Source organism: Myodes glareolus, chromosome 18 (assembly GCF_982192425.1).
Source record: "Myodes glareolus chromosome 18, mMyoGla1.1, whole genome shotgun sequence".
NCBI lineage: Eukaryota > Metazoa > Chordata > Mammalia > Rodentia > Cricetidae > Myodes > Myodes glareolus.
In genome coordinates, this window is record NC_142043.1 from 66,738,074 (window position 1) to 66,753,668 (window position 15,595).

The following is a 15,595-nucleotide window of genomic DNA, read 5'->3' on the forward strand; positions in this document are numbered from 1 at the left end:
AAGGCATATGTGAACCCCAAGGGACGAAAGCAAACTAAAATCCTGTGTGAAGATGTACTAAGAAAGACTCAATACATCATCTCAGGTCACAGGGAGCAGGGGACACCCTGTGTCTGTGGATCAGAAAACTCAGTCTGCTTTTGATGCCAGTAATCCTCCAGCTAATGGCTCCTGGAATTTCAACTGTTTTGCTATTACACTTATTTTTTTGTAAGTGTTTGCCTGCATGTATGTATGTGTACCATGTGCGTGCAAGTGCCCAGGGAAACCAGAAGGGGGCGTCAGCTCCCCTGGAACTGAAGTTAGGGACAGTTATGAGTCACCACGTGGGTGCTCTTGACCACAGAGCCGTCTTTCCAGTACCCGCAGGGAATCATGTAGACCAGGCTGACCTCAAACTCTCTACGTAGCTGAGGATCTCTGAACACTGATTTTTATTTGTATGTGTGTGCCACGTGTGTCCAGGCTTCCTCATGGGCCAGAAGAGAGCATAGTATCTCCCAGAGCTAAAGTTACAAGCAGTTGTGAGCCACTTCTCTGGGAGAGCAGGAAGAGAGTGGAGTCATCCTCTCCAGCTCCTACTTGGAGCTCTCGATTTTCTATGTCCATCTCCCAGGTCAGGGCTGTGGTTAGGGGTATGTCCGCCACGTTCAGGACCCAATGCTAGGGAACTGGAACGTTCATGAACGTTCTCACATGCAAGGAGGAACGGGGAGGGCTGTGGCCTGACCAGGCCTCAAATGGCTCATTTCCCCACCACTGACCAGCTGGCCCTATATGACAGTTGTCAACGCTGTAAGGACCCCAGCCGGCTTGTTTAAGTTAAGTTATTGACACTGCCCAGTATCCTCTGAAAGATCGGAGAATATTTCTTCCTGTGGAAGCCTAGTTGGTGGCTGCAGGTTCTTTTGGGAGAGTTTGGGAGGTTGTTTTTGTTTTGTTTTGTTTTAATTTATTATGGATAGTATTCTGCCTGCATGTGCACCTGCAGGCCAGAAGAGGGCACCAGATCTCATTACATATATGGTTGTGAGCCACCCTGTGATTGCTGGGAATTGAACTCAGGACCTCTAGAACAGCAGCCAGTGCTTTTAACCTCTGAGCCATCTCTCCAGTTCCTAGTTTGGGAGGTTTCTAATAAACTCTCAGGACGCTGCCAGATCCTGTCTTAAAGGATCTTTTTCACAGATCAGCCAAAAGATCACGGCTCTGTGAATTGTCTTAGGTCCAAACTGGGTGAAAAATTAGTTATTTTTGTGGTTGTTGCTTAATAAGATACCTGACGAAAAGCAATTTCATGAAGGAAGTGTTTGGAGGGGCCATAATTTAAGGGTAACTTCCATCTGCTGTATAGATCAGCAATAATTTAGTAGCCTACCATCTAGTTTTTGCTTTTGTCTTGTTTTTCAAGACAGGGTTTCTCTGTGTAGCCCTGGTTGTCCTGGAACTCACCCTGTAGACCAGACTGGCCTCAAGAGATTAGCCTGCCTCTGCCTCCCAGTGCTGGGTTCAAAGGCGTGTGCCACCATGCCTGGCTTTCAACCTTTTTTTGTTCTACCACAGAGATAACTGAGCACTTGGCACTCTGGGGTCCCAGGGCAGGAACCTTGTATCTGAATCTAGGGCAGCAGCAGAAAGGTCAAACCCCAAAAGGGTGAGGGATATCCAAAGCATTGGGTGCCAAGAATAGGGGTGCAGGAAAGACAGCTGTTGGGGGGTCTCCAGTAGGGTGGGCAGAGCCACTTGCAGGATGAGGTGCCTGCCCGTGGTGTCAGCTCAAGGTCTGACCCTGGGAGTAAGTGGGGTCAGGGGGAAATGAAGCCACGGTAGAAGAGACCAGAGACCTGAGACCAGAGACCTGAGACCAGAGGAAGGTGGACACCGAGTGTACAGAGAATCCGCAGCCGGGTGATGGATCAGGGTGGGGGCCTCCCAGGGGCCCAGGTCACCACAGGCCTGACTGAAACAAATGTGTGGGCTTAAGGCAGAGACCTTTGGGGAAGAGAGAAGGGCATGGAGCCGTCCGGGGCGGGGAGGCAGGGGGAGCAGCCTCCACCCGTGTGGGGGTGGAGGAGATATCACAGAAGACAGCCCCCCCTTTTCTGTCCCAGAACTTGTTCTGAGGCTGGGGAGACAGAGGAGACAAGGGAAGGGGCCAGATGGGGATTAGGGGCAGGGAGGGAGGGCAGCGGGCTGCTGTGACAAGGGGAGCCTTGTAAGCTGGTGAAGCCTAATGGGATCAGTCCTGGAGGAGGCAGCAGAGCGGGTGGGCAGAGCGGTGAGGAGCAGGAACCCCGGGCTGACTGTCTGTGCGGGCTGTGCAGCAGCCAGCATGCATTGGGGGTCTCGCTAGGGGTGTGATGGAGGCCAGACTGCTCACCCAGCTAGTCTACCCAGAACCATGACTTGGATCCCTTTCTAAACACACTCAAATGAGGGGGATGTGAGAGGCGTGGGAGTGTTGGCCCAGATCTGAGTTTTACCTGTGGGGGTGGGGGTCGGGGCAGGTTCCACCTGGGGAAAGATCGGAATTCCTGAATGAGCGACACAGCCCACCTCGGCCCTGCCAGGAGGACAGTGAGGGAAGCTACCACAACCATACGAAAGTAACCCCAGTCTTAGGTGTGTGCCCTCTAGCATGCACAGGCCCTGCTCCATCTCCAGCACCCCAGAAGTACCTTTTGGGGGTACACACTTGTCACCCCAGCTCTTGGGAGGTGGGGACAGGAGGACCAGAAGGTGGAAGTCCTCCTTAGCTGCACAGTGAGTTCAAGGTCAGCCTATGACCTTGTGTGGTTGTGGTCCTCTGTCAGATTGGCCTATGCGCCTGTCTGCGGGAACTTCTTGATTGAGGATTGACGTGGGAGGGCCCATCTCACAGTGGGTGGTGACACACGTGGACACACGGTCCTGGAGGGTGTAAGAAAATAGGCTTTCCAGGCATTACGGCCCATGATTTTTACTTCCAGCGCTCAGGAGGCAGAGGCAGGCAGGTTTCTGAGTTTGAGACCAGCCTGATGTACAGAGCGAATTCCAGGACAGCCAGGCCTACACAGAGAAATTCTCTCTCGCTGAGCTAGCCACGGAAAAAAATAAGTCATTAAGCAACACTTGCCAAGGTCTCTGCTTCAGTGTCTGCCTCCAGGTTCCGAAATGCCTTGACTTACTGCCCTAAGTTCCTGTCATGATGGACCCTTTCCTCCCTACGTTGATTTTGGTCCTGGAATTTACTGCAGTAGAAATCTAACTAGGTCAGGGGGTGGGTGCAAACCTTTAATCCCAGCACTCAGGAGGCAGGTGGATCTCTAAGTTTGGGCCAGCCTGGTCTACAGAGCGAGTTCTAGGACAGCAAGGGCTACACAGAGAAATCCTGTCTCAAAAACCAAAACATAACAAAAAGAAAAAAAAAAGGAGAGAAAATAAATCTAACTAGACAGCCCTTATCTCAAAGAGATGAATAACTAATAAATATAAAAGCAGAACCCAGGTTAAATTTCAAAAGTTGGGGACAGAGGCATATGGCTGTGATGTCTGCACTCAGGAGGCTGAGGCAGGAGGATTGGCTGTAAGGTGGGCTGCATAGTAAGACACGGTTCCGAAAAACAAAACAAAATTGACCTGGGCCCCAGCAGTCATGAAGGTAAGAAAGAAAGATCGCCACAAGGTCAAGGCCAACCTGAGCTACACCATGACTGTCCCCAATATATAAAGAAATCAACATGCAGGGGCTGGGAGATAGCCCATGGGTAAGAGCACTTACTGCAGCCTGAGTTCAGATCCAGCACTCACAGAAGCGCTCAGGCGTTGCTATGTGTGCCTATTCCCAACGCTGGAGTGCAGGGTGTTGACAGGGCTAGCCCAAGGACAGAAAACTCCAGGTTCAGTGAGAGACTGTCTCAAGAAAACAGAGGTAAGAACTGCGCTAGTTGTTGTGAAGGCTTAAGATATTTTTTACTTTATGTGTATGTGTTTTAGCCTGCATGTATGTCTGTGCACCATGTGCCAGCAGTACCCATGGAGGCCAGGAGAGGGCATCAGGTCCCCTGGAGTTACAGATGTGTGTGAGCCACCTAGTGGGTGCTGGTATTAGAAAGAGAGTTCTCCAGTAGAGCGGCCAGTGGTTTTTTGTTTTGTTTTGTTTTGTTTTATTCAAAGTGATTTTATTGCTCATGTACACAAGGGAATTTATGCCACTAAAGCAGAGGCTGTGGATGACTCATATTTCCAGTTGGGTGGGGGGACCCGCTTGGTTTTATAGTAACGAGCCAGCTGGTGAATTCTGCTCTCTATCAGAATCAGGCGGAATTTAGCATCCTTATCCTTTCTGTTCCTCTCAAGATGCTTTCGGACAGCGACTGCCTTTTTAATCAAATGGTAGAGATCCTCAGAGAGATCAGGGGCAAGGCCTTTGGATTTAAGGATTCTCAAGATTTTATTACCAGTTACAAAACAGACCTGGGCCACACCGTGAGAGTCCCTCAGGATCACACCTATTTGGGAGGGAGTGAGGCCTTTCTTGGCCAGTTTGTAAATCTGTTCCTTCACGTCGTCAGACGTCAGCTTCAGCCACGTGGGGACGCTACGGCGGTAGGGCAGCGCCGACTGGGACAGGCCCTTCCCGGGAGCGTGCATGCGACCCATGATGGCGGAGGTCTGGCAGCAAAGAGCGCAGCCAGTGTTCTTAACCATTGAACCATTCCTCAAGCCCCCACTGCAAAGGATTTAAAGATGTCTGTGTCATATGGTCACATATCTATATTAAAAAACTGGCAGGGGCTGGAGAGATGTCTCAGCAGTTAAGAGCACTGGCTGCTCTTCCAGAGGACCTGAGTTCAATTCCCAGCAACCACATGGTGGCTCACAACCACCTGTAATTAATGACATCTGGTGCCCTCCTCTGGCATAAAGTTGAACAAATATATGTATATGCATACACGTATATACATAGACAGCAGGTTCTTTACCAGCTGAGCCATCTCCCCAGCTCCCATAGGTGGGGGCCGCAGAGGCGGTCCTTTGAGTCTGAGTCATGGAGTCAAAACAACAGCTGGTCACCTGTCATGCCCTGTGGTCAGGTCCCCTGTAGCCTGTTTCTTCTGAACCTCCTCAGCAACACACACATCCTTTAAAGACAGGATCTTGCTTTTTAGCCCAGGCTAGCAGTTTGCCTTCATTAACACACGAGGGCCGAGGAGACCCTCAGTCGGAAAGTGGCTCTTGCAGAGACCCGGGGTTCGGTTCCCAGCACCCACATCAGATGGCTCACAACGCCTGTAACTCCAGCACCCGCTGACCTCGTGGGCGCCTGCATGCACATGACACACACACATAATACACAAATCAATAACTTTTAAAAGTAAAACTAAGAAGATGAGCAAACACATCAGGTGCACTGGGCTGAATTCTTGCCCAGCGCTCGTGAAGTCCTGGGCAAGACCACCGGCACCTCAGGAAACTGGGAATGGTACTGCATACCTGTAACCCCCAAACTGGGGAGGTGGAGGCAGGAGGATCAGGGACCAAAGTCATCCTTATCTATAAAGTGAATCTGAGACCAGCCTGAGCTACAGGGGATCCTGTCTCTACCACAAAGATGAAAGAAACAGACGGTACCCGCCTAATTCCACTGATAGAATAATTCGACACAAACAGCCCCATGTTTAAGGAGGCAGACAGAAGGAAGACAAACTGTGGGTCCCTTTGAAGGGGACAAGAGACTCACTCTTGTGACAATAGGGTTTCTTGGGAGTTGGCTTTAGGTCTGGGCATGAACTTGCTTATTGGTTTTATACATCCTCCTGCATGCATGCTACACTTCACAAGAGAGATTTAAGAAAAAGTCTTAAGGTCAGCCTGGTCTACAAAGCGAGTTCCAGGATAGCCAGGACTGTTACACAGAGAAACCCTGGCTCTAAAAACCAAAAAAGAAAGAAGAGCGAGTGAGATGGCTCTGCAGGTAAAGGGGCCCGCCGCTAAGACTCTGACCTGAGTTCCAACCCTGAGACCCAGGTGGTGGAGGGAGGGGACAAGTTGTACTCTGACGTGCACCCGTGGGAACGCCTGTGCACAGGCTCTCGTGGGTAGACACATACAGTTAAAATGTACTTTTTTTAAAGGTCTTCAAAATGATTCCAATAGAGTCTACCACAGTGGTGCACAGGCCTGTCCCAAGTGACATAAACCATTGATGCATGAATCTCGAATTCTGATTCACCTATCTGAAAATTCCAGGCTTTTTTTTTTATGAATAGCTGTGTATTTGTCTGTTTTTATTGCTATCACAAATTGCCCAAAGCTGAGTAACTTGATAAAGAAAAAGGGTTTATTTGGCTCAATTTTATAGGCTGAAAAAGCTAACAGGAAGTATCCCCTGGCAGTGTAGTCTTTGGTGGGGGGACTCATGGTGGATGTCATCATGGGAGAAAGAGACCATATCAGCCGGTTTGCTGTCAGACCAGCTGGGTCCCATGATCCCATCGCCTCCACATGGTTGCACTGAGAAGCACCGCCCAGCCTGTGGGCCATGTGCTCCCAGCTGTCACCAGAGCAGAAAGCTCAGGTCCCTTTCTCCAGAGCCTTGGGAGGGGTCCTTCCTGCTCTGTCAATCCCGGGCTTACCTTTGACCAAGGACTGAGTCCTCAAGTACAATGACTCAGCACCCATGGGTGCCGGACCGCAGGTGATAGGCGCTCGCTCGGGCAGGAAGCGCCACTGGGCGGGAGGTCTGAAGCGGGTCAGAGAAGAGGCGCGGCCAGCCGGCCGGGGACAGCGCAAGGTGGATGGGAGGAGGTTGTCACCAGAGGCTGGAGGCCGGATGGCGATTTCAGAGGTGGGGCAGTTTCGGGTGATGACAGGACTAGGGTGTGGCTGTGGCAGCATCGAGATGGAGGTGTGACAGCCACGTGCCAAAACTTCATTAAGAGGGGAGAAGCCTCAGGATGCCAGGGCACCGTGACTCACAACAGCGTCTGACTCAAGAAACCATCTCAGAGGCCTGGGGCCATTAAGGCCAGTTCAGGGCTGGGGGCTGACTCAGTGGCTAAGAGGGTTTGCTGCTCAAGCGTGAGGACCTGAGTTTGGACCCTGGTGCCCACATAAAAGCTGGGCGTAGCCACTTGGCCCTGGAACCCAGCACGGGGGAGCATTAATGTTGACTTTAATGCCAATTTGTTGTAGATTAGAATAACCTGCATAGGGGGCCCCACCTGAGGAAGTGTCCTGGTTGCCTTGATTGACAGACCCTAGCTGTAGGCGGCACCGTTTCCTCCATGTCTTCCCCCCTGCTCCCCTACCCTACCCTCTGCAGGGTGCAGCCTAAGGAGGAGGACCTTTCCCTTGAGCACTTGGCGTCTCTCTTCCCACAGAGCTTATTTGCCATCGTGAGGCCGAGTCCTTCCCTGACGCACAGCCTGTCCATAGCCCAGGGACCAGCGGCTCTCCAGCATCCTTGCTGGCTTCCCCGAGCTAGGCTGGGACCACTGAGGCACCACCACCCTGTGGACGGAGCAACTACCAGGGCCTCGACTCTCAGGTGTGCTTCTGCCTTTGTTTCTGGTTTAAAGCTGCCTTTAAAAAGTACACTTGTGCTTGCACACACATATACACACATCTACACTTACACTCTCACATACTCACCTACACTTACAATCATGCATACACACACATGCATACACTCATACACTTACATTCACTCATGCATATACTCATATAGACATGCACACACACACACACACACACACACACACACACACACACACACATGCTGCACACGCACCCCGTTTGGTTGCCATAGATGAGCTTTCTGCAGACACCATGTGCAGACACCTCTCAGAGTCAGGCTGCCTCTGCTGCAGAGGGTTTAGGTAGGATTGGAGCAGATCAGCTGTGTGGTCTAGGGCAGGTCCCACTCCCTCTCTGAGACATTCTTCCAGAGACAGTACAATCCAGTGCCTGGCCCCATGCCAAGAATTTTTTTTTCTTAAGAACCTGGGGGGGTGCTAGAGAGATGGCTCAGTGGTTAAGAGCACTGGCTGCTCTTCCAGAGGTCCTGAGTTCAATTCCCAGCAACCACATGGTGGCTCACAGCCATCTGTAATGAGATCTGGCGCCCTCTTCTGGCGTGCAGGTACACATGGAGGCAGAATGTTGTATACCTAATAAATAAATAAATCTTAAGAAAAAAAAAACCTGGGGGAGGGGGAACCGAGGCAGAGACAGGTGTTCAAGGCTAGCCTGGTCTACAGATCTACAGAGAGAATTCTAGGACAGCCAGGGCTACACAGAGAGATCCTGTCAAAAAGGAACCTGGGTTGTCTTTCTCACCTGGCAGGTTCAGGACCAGCCTTCCCAAAGGCCCCTTGACTCTTCTGTGACTTCAGGGTTAGGGTACCCAAGGTACCTGGGTCACTTCCTTTGCCCATGACAAAAAATGTCTCTGTGTCTTCACTCCCAAAAGATGAGACCCAGGAGAGGAAGGATGGGGAGGGAAGAGGAGAGAGAAAAAGGGGGACCGAGGAGAGGGACGGAGGAGGAGGGAGGAAGTTGAAGTGAGGCACCAGCCTCTTCAGCAGTGGCCTCCTCTGTGGGTGGGTTCTGTCGCCGCCTGGTGGTGAGGCTGAGCTGGTGCAACCACCCCTGGACCCATCCTCATCCCCAGTCAAGGAGGGTGGAGGGCGGAAACCACCTGGTGGTGAGTCCAAAGGCCCCCATCCCACAAACCCATTCAGTTCAGAGGTCATCTGGGTCCCAGATACTGGAGGCTGCCCTGCTGGACTCCACAAGAGACCGAGCCTGGCTGGTTTCTAACTCTTTTTATGGGAATGGGGAGAGATCTGTAACCCAGGTTGGCCTCGAATCCACAAGAGTCCTCCTGCCTCAGGGGCTGGGATTACAGGTGTGTGCTCCTGCCCATTAACAGGTGTGTGGGAATGTGTGTTAACTGGGGACTCACAGACAGTTCCAGTGTTAGCAGAGTTAAGGGGGAGAGGCTGGGCTCTGGCAGGCTTGAGCCAGGCTCAGCCATCTGCTCTCAACAGGCCAACTAAATGGATTAGCTAACTGGGTATAGTGATGGTGCACTCCTTTAACCCAGCACTTGGGATCTGAGGAGGAGCTTGGCGAGTTCGAGGTCACCCACAGTTACATGGTAAGAGCCTGTCTCAAACAATAAATACTCATAATGAAAAGCAGAGAAAGATTCCCTCGTGACCACACTGAGATAAGAAAGAGGCCCTTGGACCCTCAAATCCATCTTTGGATCCTGATGTGAGGTTTAGGTTTAATGGAGGTCCTGGGGTTTGCATAGCTAAGCAGTCCTGGTTAAAGTGTGGCTCTGACCATCACTGACTCCAGTCTCCTGAATGGTGGTCTGACAGATGTCAGAACTGTATGAAAATGTCTTCCTGGGAGAACAAGTCCCCCTTTAGCTGGTGCCAGGCTTCAGGCGTTTCCTTCTCCCAGTATGAGAATCCCAGGGACATCCCAATTCTTTGGGAGCCCTTGTCTCAAAAGTCTGATGGCCGAAGTAGGTACGATGTGAGATCCTCTTTGGAAGGACATTATGTCATCAAACCTTACAACCCAAGGTGAAGAAGCTGTGTCCTCCCCAGGAATGAGTGATCTGGGGAGTTATGGGGCTGACCCAAAGTCACATAGCAAGGGATAACGCAGTCAAGTCCCCAGCTCAAGGCCACCTCACAAGGTCCCTACACTAGTGGTTCGCACGCTGCCTGGCCATCAAATTTAATCTGCAGAACTTTGGCGGATGCTGTCAGTGTGGCGCTGCCTCATAAGGCTTCCTGGGGACCCTTCACCAGCACCTGGGGCTCTACACTGACTCCTCTGCTTCCTCGCCTTTGAGACTCTGCCCTCTGGCTGGCAGGAACAGCACAGTGCTGGGCGAGGGCTTTCAGAGAGGATGCCAAGCACACATGGGTGCATCCAGTTCTTGTGAGCCCGCTGTGCTCTGGTGGGCCAGCTGTTCTACCCCCCTGTGAAAGGTCCCAGGACGCCTGTCACCCAAGCTTAGCGAAGGAGAGCGCAAAGCCTGGGTGCCTATGCCCACAAGCTCTCTCCATGGATGCCGCAGCTCCTGCCTCTCCAATCCCGTGTCACTCTCCCAGCAGTTGCCAGCAGCTCCCCAGTGAGAAGTTACCCCTCCTTTTCTGTTCAGGATTAATTCTCCCTTAGGGTGGGGCTATCCCAGAGAGCACTGCCCAGGGCAGACACACGACTCCAACCAGCCAGTTGGAATAACATGGCCTCGCAGGCTATGAACCACTTGGGATGAGCCAAGCCAAGGGTCTGCCTGCAGTAGATGTTAGTCGGTCTCAGGTGATGTAGGTGTTGATTTCATTGGTTCCATTCCTACCACATCAGGCATCTGTCTCCTGCCATCAATAGAGTCCTCCCAGCCTTTCCTGAGCCCTTAGCCCTTACTAACTCAGGACCTCTGAGGTTCAGTGAGAACAATGTCCTGGGGACAGCTGGGTGAAGAAGACATTGCTCAAGTTCACAGACTCCCCAAGTGGACGTCGCTCATAGCGATATAACTGACCGTTCTCAGAGGATGATGGGAGACTTAGTGGGAGACAAGGAGTTAGACAGACTCCCGGTAGGCAGACAGATAGATAGCAACGGGAGCCATGGCTATGTAATTAAGGTGGCAAATTTCCAAGATGGCTGGCGTCTTCCTTACCCTCCTAACGGGGCTTTTGTCTCCCACCAGCAGGTCGGCTGCTGCTGGACTGGCTTCACCCTTCTCAGGGCAAAGTCATGAAACACTACAGCTCTGGGCCAATCCACCACCCAGCTTCCTTCAAAATGACCAGCCCTAAATTAGGGGAGGATCCCTCCACAGAGACTTTAGAACCCCAGCCCTCGGGAAGAGACTGGAGCTGTTGGCTTTCTGAGTCCCCCCTGCTTTGCAGAGGGTCTTGTTCTCTGCATGTCTGCTACATACATGTGCTGCGTGCGTCTCACGCCCACAACGGCCTTGCTTCGTCTGTTGAGTCTGTCTGCGGGGTGTGAGATTTCTCGGCTGCTACCTGTTGCGCTTCAGGTTTTTTCCTGCCTTTTAATTCTTTAACTGGCAGAGAAAGTGAGCCCAATCAAGACCCCTAGGCTGTATCTTCTGGGGGCTCACCTCGGCTTCCGAAGACTGTGTCACGTACAGCCCAGCCTGGTTCACTCTCAGCAATGACCTGAAGAGATCTTTGACCCAGATGTTCCTTCCACAGCCCTTCTGTGGTGAGGGTAAGGGGGTTGAAACAGGGTCTCATGAGGTAACCTTGGCCGTCCTGAAGCTCACTGTGTAGATCAGGCTGGCCTTGAACTCAGAGACCTGCCTGCCTCTGCCTCCTGGGACCTGCTGGGATTAAAGGCCAGCACTGCTGGCCTGTTCCAAAGTTCTGCTACTTCACCTTCAAACTGTTTCCAACTGAAAAGCAAAAACAAAATCTGGTCAATCACCTGGCCCAGCTGTACACTTTGAACAAAGACAGGAGCTGAGGGGGAGGATGAGTCCCTGTCTCTGCCTGGCACCAGGATGTAAACTTTGTCTTGGCTGATTCTTCAACATCAAGGTCCCAGGTAACCCAGGCTGGCCTCAGAGTCTACCCAGCTGAGAATGACCCTAAGCTCCTGAGCCTCCTGCCCCACCTGCTGAGTACTAGAATTACACACAACACCTCTGGCAAGGGAGACCTCCTTAAAGGGCCCATTTGTGCCAGAAGTCCACGTCTGGAAACCCTGGAAATCCTGGGCTTGGTTCTCTGTGGGCACGCCAGAGGAAGAGAAAATCAGGGTTGCCGTGTTAACCTTACTTCTAAATTCCACTCAGAAGCTGAGGCGGTTTGGACAGGAAATGTCTCCCAGAGACTCAGCCATTTAAAGGTAAGTGGTCCCAGTTGGTGGATCTGTTTGGGGAGGGTGCACACCTGGCTGGAGGAAATGTCAGGCTTTGGGGTTGTGCTAGGCATGCGCTCTATCAACTTTCCAGAGGTGTATAAGAGGCTGTGTCGCACCCAGTGACCTCACAACCCTCTCTACCCCAGCAAACGCAGGGCATAGATCCCACTCTGTGGCCACTCAGGGGTTCCTTCAGCTGTGTCTGTGGGCCACAGTGGGGCTAGACTCAGACAGCCTGGCCTGGGACCTGATCCCTTCCTGCCAGCCAGGGAGAGATGAGACCTGTGAGTGGCAGGTCCTCGGTCATTCAGACAACCTTTGCAAATCGGGGCAAGCGCTGCTGCTGCTGCTGCTGCTGCTGCTGCTGCTGCTGCTGCTGCTGCTGCTGCTGCTGCTGCAAAGACCGCCCACCTCTGCAGAATGCAGCTGCAGGCAGTCCGGGCTCTGGCTCTGCACCAATCAGTGTGCAGTGCTCCCCCAGGCTGCTTCTAGGTGTCTGGAAAGCCCACCAGAAGGAATGAATTCTTCGAATGAGCATCCGAATTTTATAGACGGGGAAACTGCAGCGAGGAGGACAGTTGTCCGTGGCCACCAGGCTGACGAGACACACAGTCTATTTCTGACTGAAGACACAATCCCAGCTATCAGGCTTCCTCCTCGGTTCCTGAGGTTGAGTCCCTAGGCTTGGGGATGTGTTTCAGCTTCCTGATCCTCTCCGTGAAGGTTGTGGGATCTGCCAAATAGAGGATTCAGGGAGCAGGCGCCTGACAGAGTAGTTGGTATCAGTCGGTTGTTAGGCCGATGTTACTATGTTACAGAGGAAGGTCTTGTGTCTAGTGGTCTTTCAAAGCTAGGGACTAGAATTAACAAGAAAATACCAGGAAGGGGCCTGGAGAGATAGCTAAGAAGACTGGGTTCTGTTCCTAGCACCCACTCGGTGGCTCACAATCATCTGTAATTTCAAGTTCCGGTTGATGCCCTCTTCCCAGCTCTGAGAAGACAGGCATATGGTACACAAACATTTGTGAGAGTAAAACAGCCCCCCCACACACACACAATGTATAAATATTGCTTTCTAAAATGATATTGTAAAAATAAATAACCAGTCACATAGTAGGTGTTTTGCTGATTGGATCCACTAAGCAAGCTGTGTGGCCTTAGCCAAGTAGGTGACCTCTCTGTGACATGAGAGTACGTGGCTGAAAGGAACTTGGGGAACTAGGCAATCTTTGTCCTCTGAAAGTAAATCCAATTTCAGAGAACAGCTAAATTCACGTGGAATGGAGTCTGGTGACTAAGGCCAGGGACCCAGTTGAGAAATGTCCCTTTGAGTTCAAAGCAATGGTAATTACAGAGCCTAAGCCTGTTTGTCCTGCAGCCTACAGTCCAGGAGGCAGGCAGATCAAAGTGCCTGGGCTTATCTGTGTCCCAGGCCGTCCCTCGTCCCTGCACTGGAGACTCAAACCCAAAAGTCACCTCTGACCCAAACCTGAGTGTCCTTCCCACGCCTCAGGTCACCAACCCTGGGGCTGCCCCTGGGAATTCAAATACTGCTGTCAAGGGGAGGGGATTTAAATGACTCAAATAATTATTTATCTTTATTTCTTACGTTACGTTTATTGAGTGAGGGTGTGTGTGTGTGTGGCTACACGCATGTGTGGAAATCAAGCGACAGCTTGCTGGAGTTGGTTGTCGCTCCTACCATGTGAATTCTGGAGATTGAACAAAGGTCTTCAGACTTGGCAACAAATGCTTTTACCCACCGAGTCATCTCACCAGTCTTTTTTTTGTGTTTTGTTTTGTTTTGTTGTTTTTAAGATTTATTTTTATTAAGTTTTTTTTTTGAGGGGTTGGAGAGATGGCTCAGTGGTCAAGAGCACTGACTGCTCTTATGAAGGACCCAGGTTTAATTCCCAACACCTATATGGTGGCTCACAACCATCTGTAACTCCAGCCTCAAAGGATCTGAGGTCCTCTTATGGCCTCTGGACGCTAACATACATTCAGGTAAGAATATGCATAATAAATAAAAAAACCCTCAAAACATCTAAAATACTAAAAAACTTTTCTGGAAATTATGTATATGTGTGCTGAAAGTTGTGTGTGTACATGCACACGCGAGTCCAGGTGCCAAAGGTGCCAGCGGCAGCAGATTCCCGGAGCTTGATTGTAGGGGTTGCTGGTGCTGGGAGTAGAAAGCCGTCCCTTGGCAACAGCAGCGCATGCGCTTGGGCACCGAGCCTTCTCTCCAGCCGCCTTCTTTGGAGGGAGATCTTTTCCAACATCCTCGCTGCTTTGTGGTGCCCAGCCCGGCCTCTGCTTCCGGAGTGCTGGGATTCGAACCAACACAGGAAGGCTTTTTGTCTTGTTTTGTTTTGTTTTTAAGATGGGAGGAGTGATCTCAAATCTGTAGCCCTCCTAAGGCCACCCTGCCTTCCAAGAACTGTAGTGACAGGCGTAGTCCCAGCCCATAAATTATCATCTCAAATATTCAAAATTTTGTGTTAAAGTCAGGCAGTGGTGTCACCCACCTTTGATCTGAGCACTTAGAGGTGAAGGCGGGTGGATCTCTGACTTGGAGGCCAGCCTGGTCTACAGAGTAAGTTCCAGGATAGCCAGAGCTACACAGAGAATCCTGTCTCAAAAAAAAAAAAAAAAAACTAAAAAGTAAATCATTTTATAATGTATGTTATTAAAATGTGGGCTGGAGAAATGGCTCAGTTGTTTAGGGCACAGACTCCTCTTGCAGAACTCACACTGGGCAACTCACATAGGCCTAGGCCTATCACCTCAGCTTCATGGAATCCACGTCCTTCTGGCCTCTGAGAACACCTGCACTCATGTGCACACACCCACACACAGACACACATGCATTACATAATTAAAAATAATAGCTTGAGTCGGGCAGGTGGTGCACGCCTTTAATCCCAGCACTTGGGAGGCAGAGGCAGGCGGATCTCTGTGAGTTTAAGGCCAGCCTGAGCCTGGCACACACCATGAATTTCAGACTAGCCAGAGTTACATAGTAAGACCAGGGGAAAAATAAATAAATAAATAATAAATAAATGGAATACACAGTTGCACACACGTGTAATCCCAGTACCTGGAAGATGGGGGCAGGAGAATCAGGAGTTTAGCTACGTAGTGAGTTTGTGGCCAGTATTTGCTACCTGAGATCCCGTCTAAAAACACTAAAATAATAATGATAATAAAGACACAAGAGAAAGGTCTGGATTTGGGCCCGATTCCACAGCTTCTCTCTAATTGACACCAAGCAAAGCAAGTCACTTTGTGTCCCCCTAGATTCTGTTTCCCCACCTGGAAAAGAGAGACTATCTCTGTTCCATCCACATTTTGACTCCTGGGGACATCAGGTAAAATAGAGTGTTCTGTGAAATCAGACCCTTATCAAGATGTGTGGCATGTGCAGGGATGGGGAGCCCTAAAGACGGGCACACAGTGACTAATGCCCGGACACCAACACCAGGTAGGTTCCACACGGCACTTAGACCCATTTTACAGGAGAGGGAAGAGGCTCAGGGAGGCTGCGGAAATTACCCAAAGATGACCGCTCTCCAGTGTCCCATGCCTTCCGACACACCAGGCTTTGGGAACCCCAGGCCCCTGTCCTGCTCACTGCCTTCCTGTCAGACCACCTCCCTTTACTGTTTTGGATCTGGAAGCTTTG

The 15,595-nt window shown here is 51.1% G+C and overlaps 1 pseudogene; it reads right to left on the minus strand.

The window, feature by feature from the left end:
* Window positions 1-4,185: 4,185 nt before the first annotated feature.
* LOC148119190 (small ribosomal subunit protein uS15 pseudogene) lies at window positions 4,186-4,663 on the minus strand (annotated as a pseudogene).
* Between the last annotated feature and the right edge of the window lie 10,932 nt (window positions 4,664-15,595).